The sequence below is a fragment of the Arachis duranensis genome, chromosome 4, assembly GCF_000817695.3.
Source record: "Arachis duranensis cultivar V14167 chromosome 4, aradu.V14167.gnm2.J7QH, whole genome shotgun sequence".
NCBI lineage: Eukaryota > Viridiplantae > Streptophyta > Magnoliopsida > Fabales > Fabaceae > Arachis > Arachis duranensis.
This window is the reverse complement of record NC_029775.3, coordinates 80,095,410-80,107,180: the sequence shown is the minus strand read 5'-3', so window position 1 is coordinate 80,107,180 and position 11,771 is coordinate 80,095,410.

The following is an 11,771-nucleotide window of genomic DNA, read 5'->3' as shown; positions in this document are numbered from 1 at the left end:
TCTTTGTGGTATAGGCTAGAACTGATGGCGGCATTTAAGAGAATCCGGAAGGTCTAACCTTGTTTGTGGTATTCTGAGTAGGATTCAATGATTGAATGATTGTGACGTGCTTCAAACTCCTGAGGGCGGGGCGTTAGTGACAGACGCAAAAGAATCACTGGATTCTATTCCGACACGATCGAGAACCGACAGCTGGATAGCCGTGCCGTGACAGGGTGCGTTGAACATTTCCACTGAGAGGATGGGAGGTAGCCACTGACAACGGTGAAACCCTTGCTTAAGCTTGCCATGGAAAGGAGGAAGAAGGATTGAATAAAGACAGTAGGAAAGCAGAGAGACGGAAGGGAAGGCATCTTCATACGCTTATCTGAAATTCCTACCAATGAATTACATAAGTATCTCTATCTTTATCTTTATGTTTTATGCGTTTATCACCATACCCATTTGAGTTTGCCTGACTAAGATTTACAAGGTGACCATAGCTTGCTTCATACCAACAATCTATGTGGGATCGACCCTTACTCGCGTAAGGTTTATTACTTGGACGACCCAGTACACTTGCTGGTTAGTTGTGCGAAGTTGTGTTTATGCCATGGTATTGAGTACCAAGTTTTTGGGGCCATTACTAGGGATTATTTGAGTTTTGAAAAGTAGTGATCACAATTTCGTGCACCAGACCCCTTTAGGCCACCCCACAAAACCGTGACCATAGACCCCTTTAGGTCACCCTTTTTTGAAAAACCGTGACCATAGACCCTTTTTGGTCACTGTAAAAAACCGTGATCATAGACCCCTTTAGGCCACCCCCCAAAACCGTGACCATAGACCCTTTTAGGCCACCCTTTTTTAAAACACCATGACCATAGGTACTCTATGGTCACCCTTTCTCTAAAAACTGTGACCATAGCATTTTTTTTGCCACGGTAAAAAACCGTGACCATAGACCCTCTATGGTCACGATTTTTTACCGTGACCAAAAAAACTGTGGCCATAGACCCAAAATGTTGTAGTGGCACATTAAGTTTCCTTCACTTTTTCTTTTAAAAAATTATTTTCAACTCTTAACACATCTCTTTCATATCTGCATTCATTGTACTTGTCAAACAGTTTTGAGGTATTTAAAGTGAGATAATCAATAATAGCATGTAAATCATCAATGGTCAAATCATAATAATTTACCTCATCAAGATTGTTGTTTCTAGCCATGAAGCAGTCTTTATCATCTCCTTCAGATTCTTCTTCTTCATTTGAGTTGTTCTCAAGATCCTCCCAAACTGCCATGAGCACTCTCTTCCTTTCCTTCTTTCCTTTGTCCTCCTTTTTGAGCTTTGGACAGTTTAGCTTGAAGTGTCCAGCCTCCTTGCAGTGATGGCAGGTCACCTTGCTCAAGTCGATCTTGTGCTCCTTTGAACTTGAACCCTTGTATTTGTCCTTGTTCTTCATCATCCTTTTAAATCTCCTAGCAAAAAACAAAAGCTCATCATCTGAAACACCATCACTAGACTCACTCTCTTTTGGTTCTATTTGTGACTTGAGGGCTATTCCCTTTTTTTTGAGTCTGTGTTTGTGTGTGTGACTTCATAGGCAAGGAATTTTTCTCTCAGCTTATTATAGGTTATGAGGCTTAGGTTGTTGCTCTCGGTTAGGATAGTGACAGTGGTTTTCCATTCTTTTGTGAGGCTTCTAAGGAGTTTTCTCACCAAGGTTTGTTCTGCATAGTTTGTACCCATAGCATCAAGGTTGTTGATTGTGATTGAGAATCTCTCAAACGCTTCATCAATGCTTTCTCAATCCTTCATGTTAAACATCTCGTACTCTTTTCGCAGCATATCAATCCTCGTTTCTTTGACTTGTTTAGTCCCTTCGTGTGTAACCTTGAGTTTTTCCCAGATTTCTTTGGTTGTCTTGCATCTAAACACCTTCCGGTACTCTTCAAAGCTGATAGCACAGTGAAGAAGGTTGATTGCTTTAGCGTTTAGCTCTATCTTCTTCTTATCATCTTCATTCTATTCAGCTTCTTCTTTTGGAGTCACTACTCCATTAGCACTTATTTTTGTTGGGATCTTGGGACCGCTCACAATGATCTTCCATATGTTGTAGTCAATGGACTGGATGAATATCCTTATCCTTTCTTTTCAGTAGGCATAGTTCTTCCTGTTGAAGAAAGGTGGCCGGTTGTTTGACTGGCCTTCAGTAAGGGTGTAGGCAACTGTGGTTGTGCCCAAGTTGTTTGCCATTGGATCTTTGCTCCAAGCAGTTAAGCTTGCTTCTTGAGACCTTAGCTCTGATACCAATTGAAGGTTGTGGTAGGCTTAGAGAAGGGGGGTTGAATCTATGCCTTCCTTTTAAGTTGTTGTTATGACCTTTTAAATCAAACTTTCAATTCTGATTCTGTTTGTACTCAGCAGCAGAAATTTATGAGACATTTTTTTGTCTCATGAATATCAGAAAACAAAACACAGCAGAGAAGAGAAAAGCTAACACCGGCATATATCTTGGTTCGGTTGCCTTGTGCTATGCAACCTACGTCTAGTCTCCTCCACAACAATGGAGGATTTCCACTATAGTTAAAAGTATTACATACACCAATTTCACACTCAAGTTCTAACCTGACTTGACATTGGCTATGCTAACACCTAACTATTCACTCTTAGTGCTAACCCAACTAAGAACGGGATACCTAATAGGTACAAGATACAAGACACTTAACCAACCTGAGGAAATAAAAAAACAACTCTAGGCTTTTCATTCAAGTGTATCACTCAGCCTTTTTTACTCATGCCTTTTACTTGAGCTTTCTCACAAAAAATTATAGAAAGATAAACATAGAAAAGTACATCACAATTTGTAAAACATGAAGGAGATTGACTTCATTAATAGCCTCTCAGCTATGTGCATAACCAGATTCGCAAACCTCAGATTGAGTTCTTCAGTATTGGCCGAATGCTTCTTTGAAAGAAAGCATTATCCAAGTAGAGGAACTTCTCTTCAGAACACAACTCACAAACTCTGGTTTTCTCTCCTTGCTTCTGAATGAGCAGAAAGTCTTCTTTTATCTCCTTGCATGTTGCTGGGCTGCTCTCCCTAGGTCAACTTCTTGAGCTGTGTGCTTCCAGCTTACCACGTCAATTTTCCAGTTAATCTCCAAATTAGAAATTTGAGTTTGACTTTTTCTTGCTTGACCGAAAGCCTCAGGGAAGCAAAGAAAATTATTTTCAATGGTGAACCTAGATTTGAACCCTTGAGATACTTCTTGGTCCTCAAGAAATAATCTTGACCGTGGATACACAGCAGATTAGAGCAGAAATCAACTTTCCCTTGTAACCCATTTTTGGAATGGCAGAGTGTTGGGAAGAAGATAAGAAAATGAGATGCATGTAGAAGGAAATAAAAATCACCTTTAACTTCTGACCTCTTCTTGATATAGATTGATGATGGGTGATTAGACTTCTATCATTTGCTTAATCTTCTCTTTCTTGCTTCTTTAGTGAATAGCTTAGGGAAGAAGCTCTCTCTTTCTTTTTCTGAGTTCTGACCAAGAGGGGACAGGTTAGCGTTACTTTTGGGTGAGAGTAAGATGGAAGAGTTTGAATGAGAGAGGCAACGAACTGGGCTTAGATCGGATCTTTTTCATTCAGCTCGTTGCCTTGTATTCTTTGTTTCTTTTGGGTTTCATTTACATTTTAGCCCACCAGCCTTATTTATATGTTTCTCTCATTCACTTGGGATGCTACTGCATTATATTTATTTTTGGCCTGCAACATATCATCATAAATAATTAGCAGCATATAATTATAAATAATTAATATTTAATTATTTATTTTGCCCAATAAAATAATATTTATCATCACTAATTAATTTAGTTAATTTCTTAACTCAACAGAAATAGATCACCCTAATAGAATTGATGTTTGAGGTCCTTCCATAGTTCGTGTGCATTATCACACTATAATACATTTTGTAAAATTTCTAGCCTTAATGATGCATGTAGTCATGACAGCATAATGTGTTGCAATGGTCCAAAGCATCATATGAATCATACGAATCATCTGTTGGAGTTGGCTTGAGTAATGCACTATAGATGAATCTAATTTTGTTCTTCGATTTTAGACAGATCCACACAAATCTATACTAGATGTGATAGTTTGATATGGTCAGTAGAGTGGTTATGAGGGCGATCTTAGGTGTCTCACTTGGGTGGAGGTAGTAACAACTTAAATATCTTAAAGAAGATTGGTATTGAATCTGAAAGTAACTTGAAAAGTTTGAAACTGAAATGCATCATCCTTGCAAAATTCTGAAAATATGTTGTAGAAAAATTTTGCATATCTGAATTCATTACCTCTTTTGCCTCATTCATTGCCATTGATGAACAAATCAGTGAGATCTATCTCTCAATACTTCTCTCACTACTATTCTTACTACAAGTTTTTATATGTGGTGATAGATTCACATTTTTATTGCAAGTTCTACGCTGATCACACAATGACAAAATTTTGTTCAAACCTATAAAGTGGAACAAGTACTGTATGAGAAAATAATTCTAAAAAAAAAAAAGAGAAATAGTTAAAGAATGAAATCACATGCTTTTGTTATTAGTACTATCTCTATATAAGCACTAAATACCTAAACTCTAATAAATTTACTCTAACAAGGTACATATATTAGAATATTTAAAGAATACCTAAAAAATATGTAATTAATAAGATAAAATACTAACTAAATTATATAATTACATTTGCTAATATATAGCCTCAGTTACAAAATTTGTGAGAACTATATAAAAATAGGGAGGGAAGATCTCTGTTGAAAAATAAGTTGTAATAATTAGAATTTATCTTATTTAGTATTTATTAATTATTAATAAAATAATTATATAATTTTACTAGAATGCATAAAATAAAAAATGGATACCAAAAAATATTTTTTTCATAATTTATGTAAATCGCAATAGGGGTCTCGTAGTTTACCAATACACATAATTCGCTATAGGGGTTTCGCAGATTACGTGCTAGGCGAAATAAGCATAAACCGCGATAGAGGTGTTGCGTTTTACATGTGAATGTATAATTCACATGTAAACCGCGTGTAGCGGTTTATGCGTTAGTATAAATACGGTAAAGGGTCTTGCGAATTACTTTTGTGCTGGAGATCAAGTTTTTTAGAAAGAGAAAGAGAGGTTTTCTAGAAAAAGAAAAAGAGAGAAAAGTGTGGGTTGGTTGAATGAAGATCGAAACTGGGACTATAGCGGAGGTATGCAGTCTTCACAGACTCAACGGTATTGCGCACATTGCTGGAAGCATAAACAAAGATGTTAATTTAGTTATTTTTAGTTAATATATTTTGTATAATATTTTTTGTATGACTGTAATTTAGATATTTAAATTTAAATTTAAATTATTATTTATGTGTATTGGTAAATTACGAGATTTTGTCATAGTTTATATAAATTATAAAAAAATATATTTTGGTATATGTTTTTTATTTTATATATTTTGATAAATTTAGTTTTTATATTATTTATTATAGTAAATTGTCCAATTAGTGTAATATTTATTTCGACGTGTTGTCATTTCCTGATTGCTTCTTATTATTAACTTATCACAAGATTATTTCAGAGTTAAAGAGACATGCCATGAGTAGACAAAAAGTAAGGGTTAAACCACTCCAAATGGTTCCATTTATATTCTCATTGGCTGCCACCATTAGAATCAAAGAATATATCGGTTTATCCTCTCAACTCTCAATTACTTTCTCCTTTTGGTGGTGGTTAATTGCCAAAGGATTCGATGGTATCAATGTTTTATAATGTGTGGACTATTAAACAGTCTCAATAATAAAATATACTTTTAAAATATTTTTATAATTATTAAATTATTTTTATTTAATTTTATTATAAATTAATTTTTTAAATATTATTTAATTAATTTGTCCCATTTTAAAAACTATCTCATATGTGCATCAGTGTATCGACTAGACCAGTACAACAGAAGCTATGTTTAAATTTTTTTATTGGGTCTGCCAGATTCAAGTGAACAGAAAGATTAATGTGTCCAGGTTTTGAGAAGGTCAGAGATTTAAATATATTTTTAAATCATTAGAGATTTAAATGTCTGCAAACCAAAAGGTTTAGAATCTATTTGTCATTTTCTCTAAAATTTATCTTCTATTTATAAATTATTATTTTATTATTCATCTATCATATTTATAAACAATTAAAAATAAAAATAACAACAAAATAAATTTTTTATTAATTGCAACTTCCGTAATGTTTGTCAATACGAATCAATATATGTTTTTTTTATCTTAATCTGTTACATCTATAAAAATTAAAAAAAATCGTATTTGTTGATAATTTAATTAATTAAAAATATAACACAATCAATTGAATTTTATAAGATGATAAATTTTTTTTAATTTAATTCATTAAAAATACAACATAATCGATTAAATTTCACGTGGTAATATAAATTTTTTCAAAATTCAATCGATTTACTAGCAATGATGCGTGTTCAAATTATGGTCATGAACTGCCTTGGAATTAGTTGTTGGTGGTACATAGTTTGTCCAAATCCTCAATCTGCTTTTCTTAGTCTGAAGTAGAAAACTTATTCTAGTTTTTATTTATGGTTTATCTGTCATAAAAAATAACTCTACATCAGTTTTTACATCATAAAAAGTAAATAGAAATTTAAAGTATCTTTTTCTCAATTAGGAGGAACTAATTTTAGTCTCTTTTATAGTCCCACTTAATTAATTAATTAAAATTAATGTAGTTAATATTTTTTAGTAATATTATTTAAATTTATAAATTCAAAAATAATTTACTATTAAAATATATTAATATTAAAAAATTCATATATAACAATTCTACACAATATATAATTCGGGATTATATTAATTTGAAAAATTACTTAATACAAAAAAAAAAAACATAGTTAAACTCTATAGTTGACGACATGCATTATGAAAATGCTATATGTGTTCCATCAAGTCCTCTTTCAACTGTCTATGCTGCTGCTTGTTTTGAAGTTGGGCATTTCTTTGGAGAAATTGATGGTATGGTACAAAATCTTCTTCTTCCAACTAAGGTTGTGATAAGTCATTTTCGACATGGTCATACTCTAAGCCTTAAGCAAAATTTCCTGCATAAGTGTCTCTTTTTATTCTCAATAATCACACTATGCAATATAGTACAAGTTCTCATTATGTTTGTAAACTTTTTTTTTCCAAAAACGAGCTGAACCATGTATAATTGCAAAAGCGTGCTTGCAACACTCCAAATGCTCGCTCCACATCTTTTCTTTCCCCTTCTTGGTATTGTACAAATAACTTGCGTTTCTCTCCTTATGGCTTTGAGATTGATTTGACAAATGTGGCCTATTCAAGATATATACCATCTGCTAAATAGTATTCTATAGTATAATTATTACCATTAATCATATAATTTTCCTCCAGAGTACGGTCATTTAGAATATCATCGAACATTGGAGAACTATCTAACATGTTGATATCGTTATTTGAACCAGAAATTCCAAAGAACACATGCCATATCCAAAGGTATGAAGATGCTACAATCTCAAGTACTATAATTACAACCCCACAATAACCACATCAGAAATGAATAAAACAAACTACATCACATACTAGTAATACGCAATAAAATTAAAGATATACTATTTAACTCTATGAATATAAGGAACTATTAAGTAAACCACTTATTGATTATTTTCTCACATGCAATCTCATGAAGAGCTCGTCGTTTTTCACTCATTGTAGACGTGTCAACATTAAGTATTTGCATATCCATTTCTCTTTCCCTTTCCTTGGTCATCCTTTCCATCTCCCTTTCTTTTGCTTTTATCTCCATTTCTTTAATATACCTCTGAGTTTATAATTCTTGTTCTTTTATCGCCGCTTGAATCTGTAACTTCTTTTCTTGGATTGCCATCATCTTTTTTTATGTTCCCTCTCCTCTTCTGTTTCTTTTTTCCTATCCATTAGTTCCTTTTCTTTAACATTCTTAATATCTTCCACGAGAGATAGTTTCTTAGCAACCGATGATTTCTTTTTGCTAAGTTCTTCAAACATTTATACTTTTTCCTTACCCTTTCTCTTGCTCTTCCTTGATCCTTGAGGGCGAACGGGAGAGTTCACATCGATTTCGTCAGCCAACGGTGTTTCTGGATTTGATGATGATGAGTATGCTCTAGTTGCACTAACCTTGGTCCTCTTTGAGCCTCGACTCTGTGTAGGTAGTTGACTTCTCTATTTTTACTCCAAACGAAGCATATTTCAATGCCTCTCAAAAGTGAATTTTTACCATAATTTGTGGAATAAAGTTTATAGGCCAACTTCTTTATATCATCAACATTCGAACTACTTCTTATGTTTCGACTAACTTGATTGTAGCAACCAGCAAATTGTGCAATTGCCTTGTTGATGTTATACCATTGTTTCTTACATGCAACTGCCCTCCTTTTTATGTCAGAGCTAAATTCCACACAATAACTATGAATTCGACTCCAAAATGTTTCGCTCTTTTGGTCGGTACCAACTATAGGGCCGGTTTAAACATTCAACCAAGCACTGATCAATATCTCATCCTCTTCCCATTGCTAGTGTTGAATACTATCTTGTCTACAATTTTTAATGTCATCTTCATTGAGGTCGATGGAATATAATCCATGAGGGTTGGTAAAATCTAAATATTGTGAATTTGGACTAGATTGTATTGGAGTCTGAGGAGATAGGTTAGAAGAGCCACCAACACCAGATGAGTTATGTCTCGATACACTGAATTTAGTTGAAACGGCAAGGATGTTGGAGTAACATTTCTGATAGAGAGATTAAATATGGACGAAAATAGAAAATGTGGTGTTTGTGAATTTTGATTTTGTGGTCGAAATATAGGAAATTGATCGTTATAAAGAGTTTGAAAATTAAAATTAGAAAAAAATTTGTGAATTTGGATTTTGAAATGTATTTGGTAGTGTGAAGTTTTGATTTGAAATTTGAGAGTTTGAGATTTGAGATTGTTAGGTATTTGAAGTTTGAGAAAAATTTTGTAAGTAATTGGAAAAAGAGTTGAGTTGGTTTGGATCCATTTTTTTTAACAAACAATAATAGAAGTAGAACTTTGATTTTGTAAACTTTGAAAGAAGATGAAGAAGAGTAGAAGAAACTAGAAAATGTAAGAATAGAAGTGTATGTAAGTAGAATATATAGAGTAACAAAATATTAATTTATTAATAATAACGGTAACATAGTAACGATTAGTTTTGCAACGACTAATTTTGTAATGTGGTTAACATTTCAAATTTCATATATAAAAATAAAAACAACTAACTAAAAAATTATTTTATAATGTGTAAAATTAAAATAATTTTTTATGTAAATAAATTTAATTAATTATGATATATTATTGGTGAAATTGAAAGAAAGGAAATCCTTTTAAACAGGATTTCTATTGCTTTGAAGTTCCTGAAAAAATTCACTTTTTGTTTGCTTCAACGGTAGTTCTCCATCATATTTGCAGTTCATTCAACATATTTGGCGAAACCCTATAGACACAGGAAATCGAAACGAGAAGGGATTTTACTATTGTTTAAATGAATCTTATCAGATGATAAGACATGGAGAAACTCTAAATATTTCCCTTTATAAAACTGCATTGCATGTCTCTCTGACGCAACTCAATTACCAAAGCTACGGGAATGGAAATCATGGCAATTATTTCAATTAAAGTGTCAGGAAGCGACGATGGGTAAGAGAATAACTTCCTGAAAAACTATTAATAAACAAAAATAAATAAATAAATAAATAGCTAGACAGCTGACAAAACAATGAAACATACACGATTTAATGTGTCAAAATGTTTTAAGAAATGATGAAAGGAATAAAGCAGTAAATATATTAAGAGACAATAATATTCAATCCAAACAAGAAATGTTTAATTATTTGTGCTATCTTTGGTAAGCCACTTGATGCGATTAGCCATAAAGCCAGAAAGGATAGTTAGTACAAACTTTCCTTTTGAAATCCTTCTAGTTGGTAGGTAGGTAAATAAAAATCTTTCATATGTTCAATGTTATGGAGACTCCTCAAAACTAAGTCCATTTCAGAGGCCACAAGCTTGCTGCTAACTCAAATAACTCAACATAGTTATTGTACAATAGAAAATCAGTGGAGTAAATCTTTCAAATCCAACAAAAATTCAGCTAAAAGGTTATTTCCCAGTAATATCACAGTACTAGTACAAGGGCAGAACACACATTTTCAACAAGTTCCAACGCCAGGTCTTTTGCTCATTCACCATCAGGATAATACACTGACCCAATCAAATTGCTGAACTTATCAACACCTTCAAGGACAACCCGCACCTACATACAAACCTGAAATTTAGAAAACAAGCCAAAATGCAACAAGCAAAGATAAATTAAAGAAGCATATTTCATACATCTCGATTCAACACTCTCATCTCTCGGTGAAAAATTTAGCCTCATGAGCAAAATTGAATTTTGAAAAAACTCTATGCGAAATTCATGTTGTATTCCAATCAATTAAATTATTAACAAACATGATTTTTTTAGCTTTTACGAGCGTTACGGATCAAGGGATAAAAAAATTATTGATTCGCATTGCGAAAATATTTTTGGAAGTCACGATTAATTCATTATTGTTTTTGTTTCTAATTGTTAATAAACATGATAGATGAATAATAAAATAATAATTTATAAAATAAAAAGTAGATTTTATAATTAAATAATATATAAAAGATTAATTTGTAATTAAAATTAAAAAAAGACTATTTAACAATTACTAAAAAACTTAAGAAACATGTTTTGTTACTGTAACCATTTAATAGTCTAAATGTGGACCGTCGAATCCTTTGCCTGGGTTGCTGGTTAATCGGTTATTCAAACCTGAAATCATGTAATCTGGCAAAGGATTCGATCATCCCGTAACATTTGGACTATTAAATAGTCCCATAACAAAATATATTTTTAAAATTTTTTAATAACATTTATCTATCATGTTTATTAACAATTAAAAACAAAAACAACAACAAAAATAGATCTTTCATTAATCGTGACCTCCATAAATATTTTGACAATGCGAGCCAATGAGTTTTTATCCCTTGATCCATTACATTAGTAAAAGCTAAGGAAATCGTGTTTGTTGGTAATTCAATCGATTAGACGTGTTACATAATCGAAAGACTTACGCTGTAGGATGAGTTTTCTCAAAATTCAATCAATTGGTAGTGTAATACAATCGATTAAATTTTGTACGTGATTAAGAGTATTTTCGTATTCAATCCATTGGTATCATAATACAATTGACTAAATTTTGTACGTGATTGAGGTTTTTTTCTATATTCAATCGATTGGTATGATAATACAATCAATTGAATTTTAAACTGCGCTGTATGATAACTCTCCGTGTTTAGCCTCCCTCCCTTTTTTAAATATAACCTCTCCATTTTTTTTGCTTTTCTAAGACTTTTCTCGGTTTCAAATCAGAACAGATCTGTTACAAAGTATTGTGGATTCTGAGATGGATTAGAATAGATATGAAACTTTTAGTGGAGAAGAAAACTATTCCAATGGGATTTGGAACTAGTTAACCAACTTCACGAAGTTCTATGATTAGTCAAGTTAACAACTGAGAGAGAGGATCAACTGGTGTGGAAATTTGATAAATCAGGCATTTTTTCTACTAACTCCTTTGTGCAGATTTTGTAGGCGGAAACACTTTCGGAGGACATT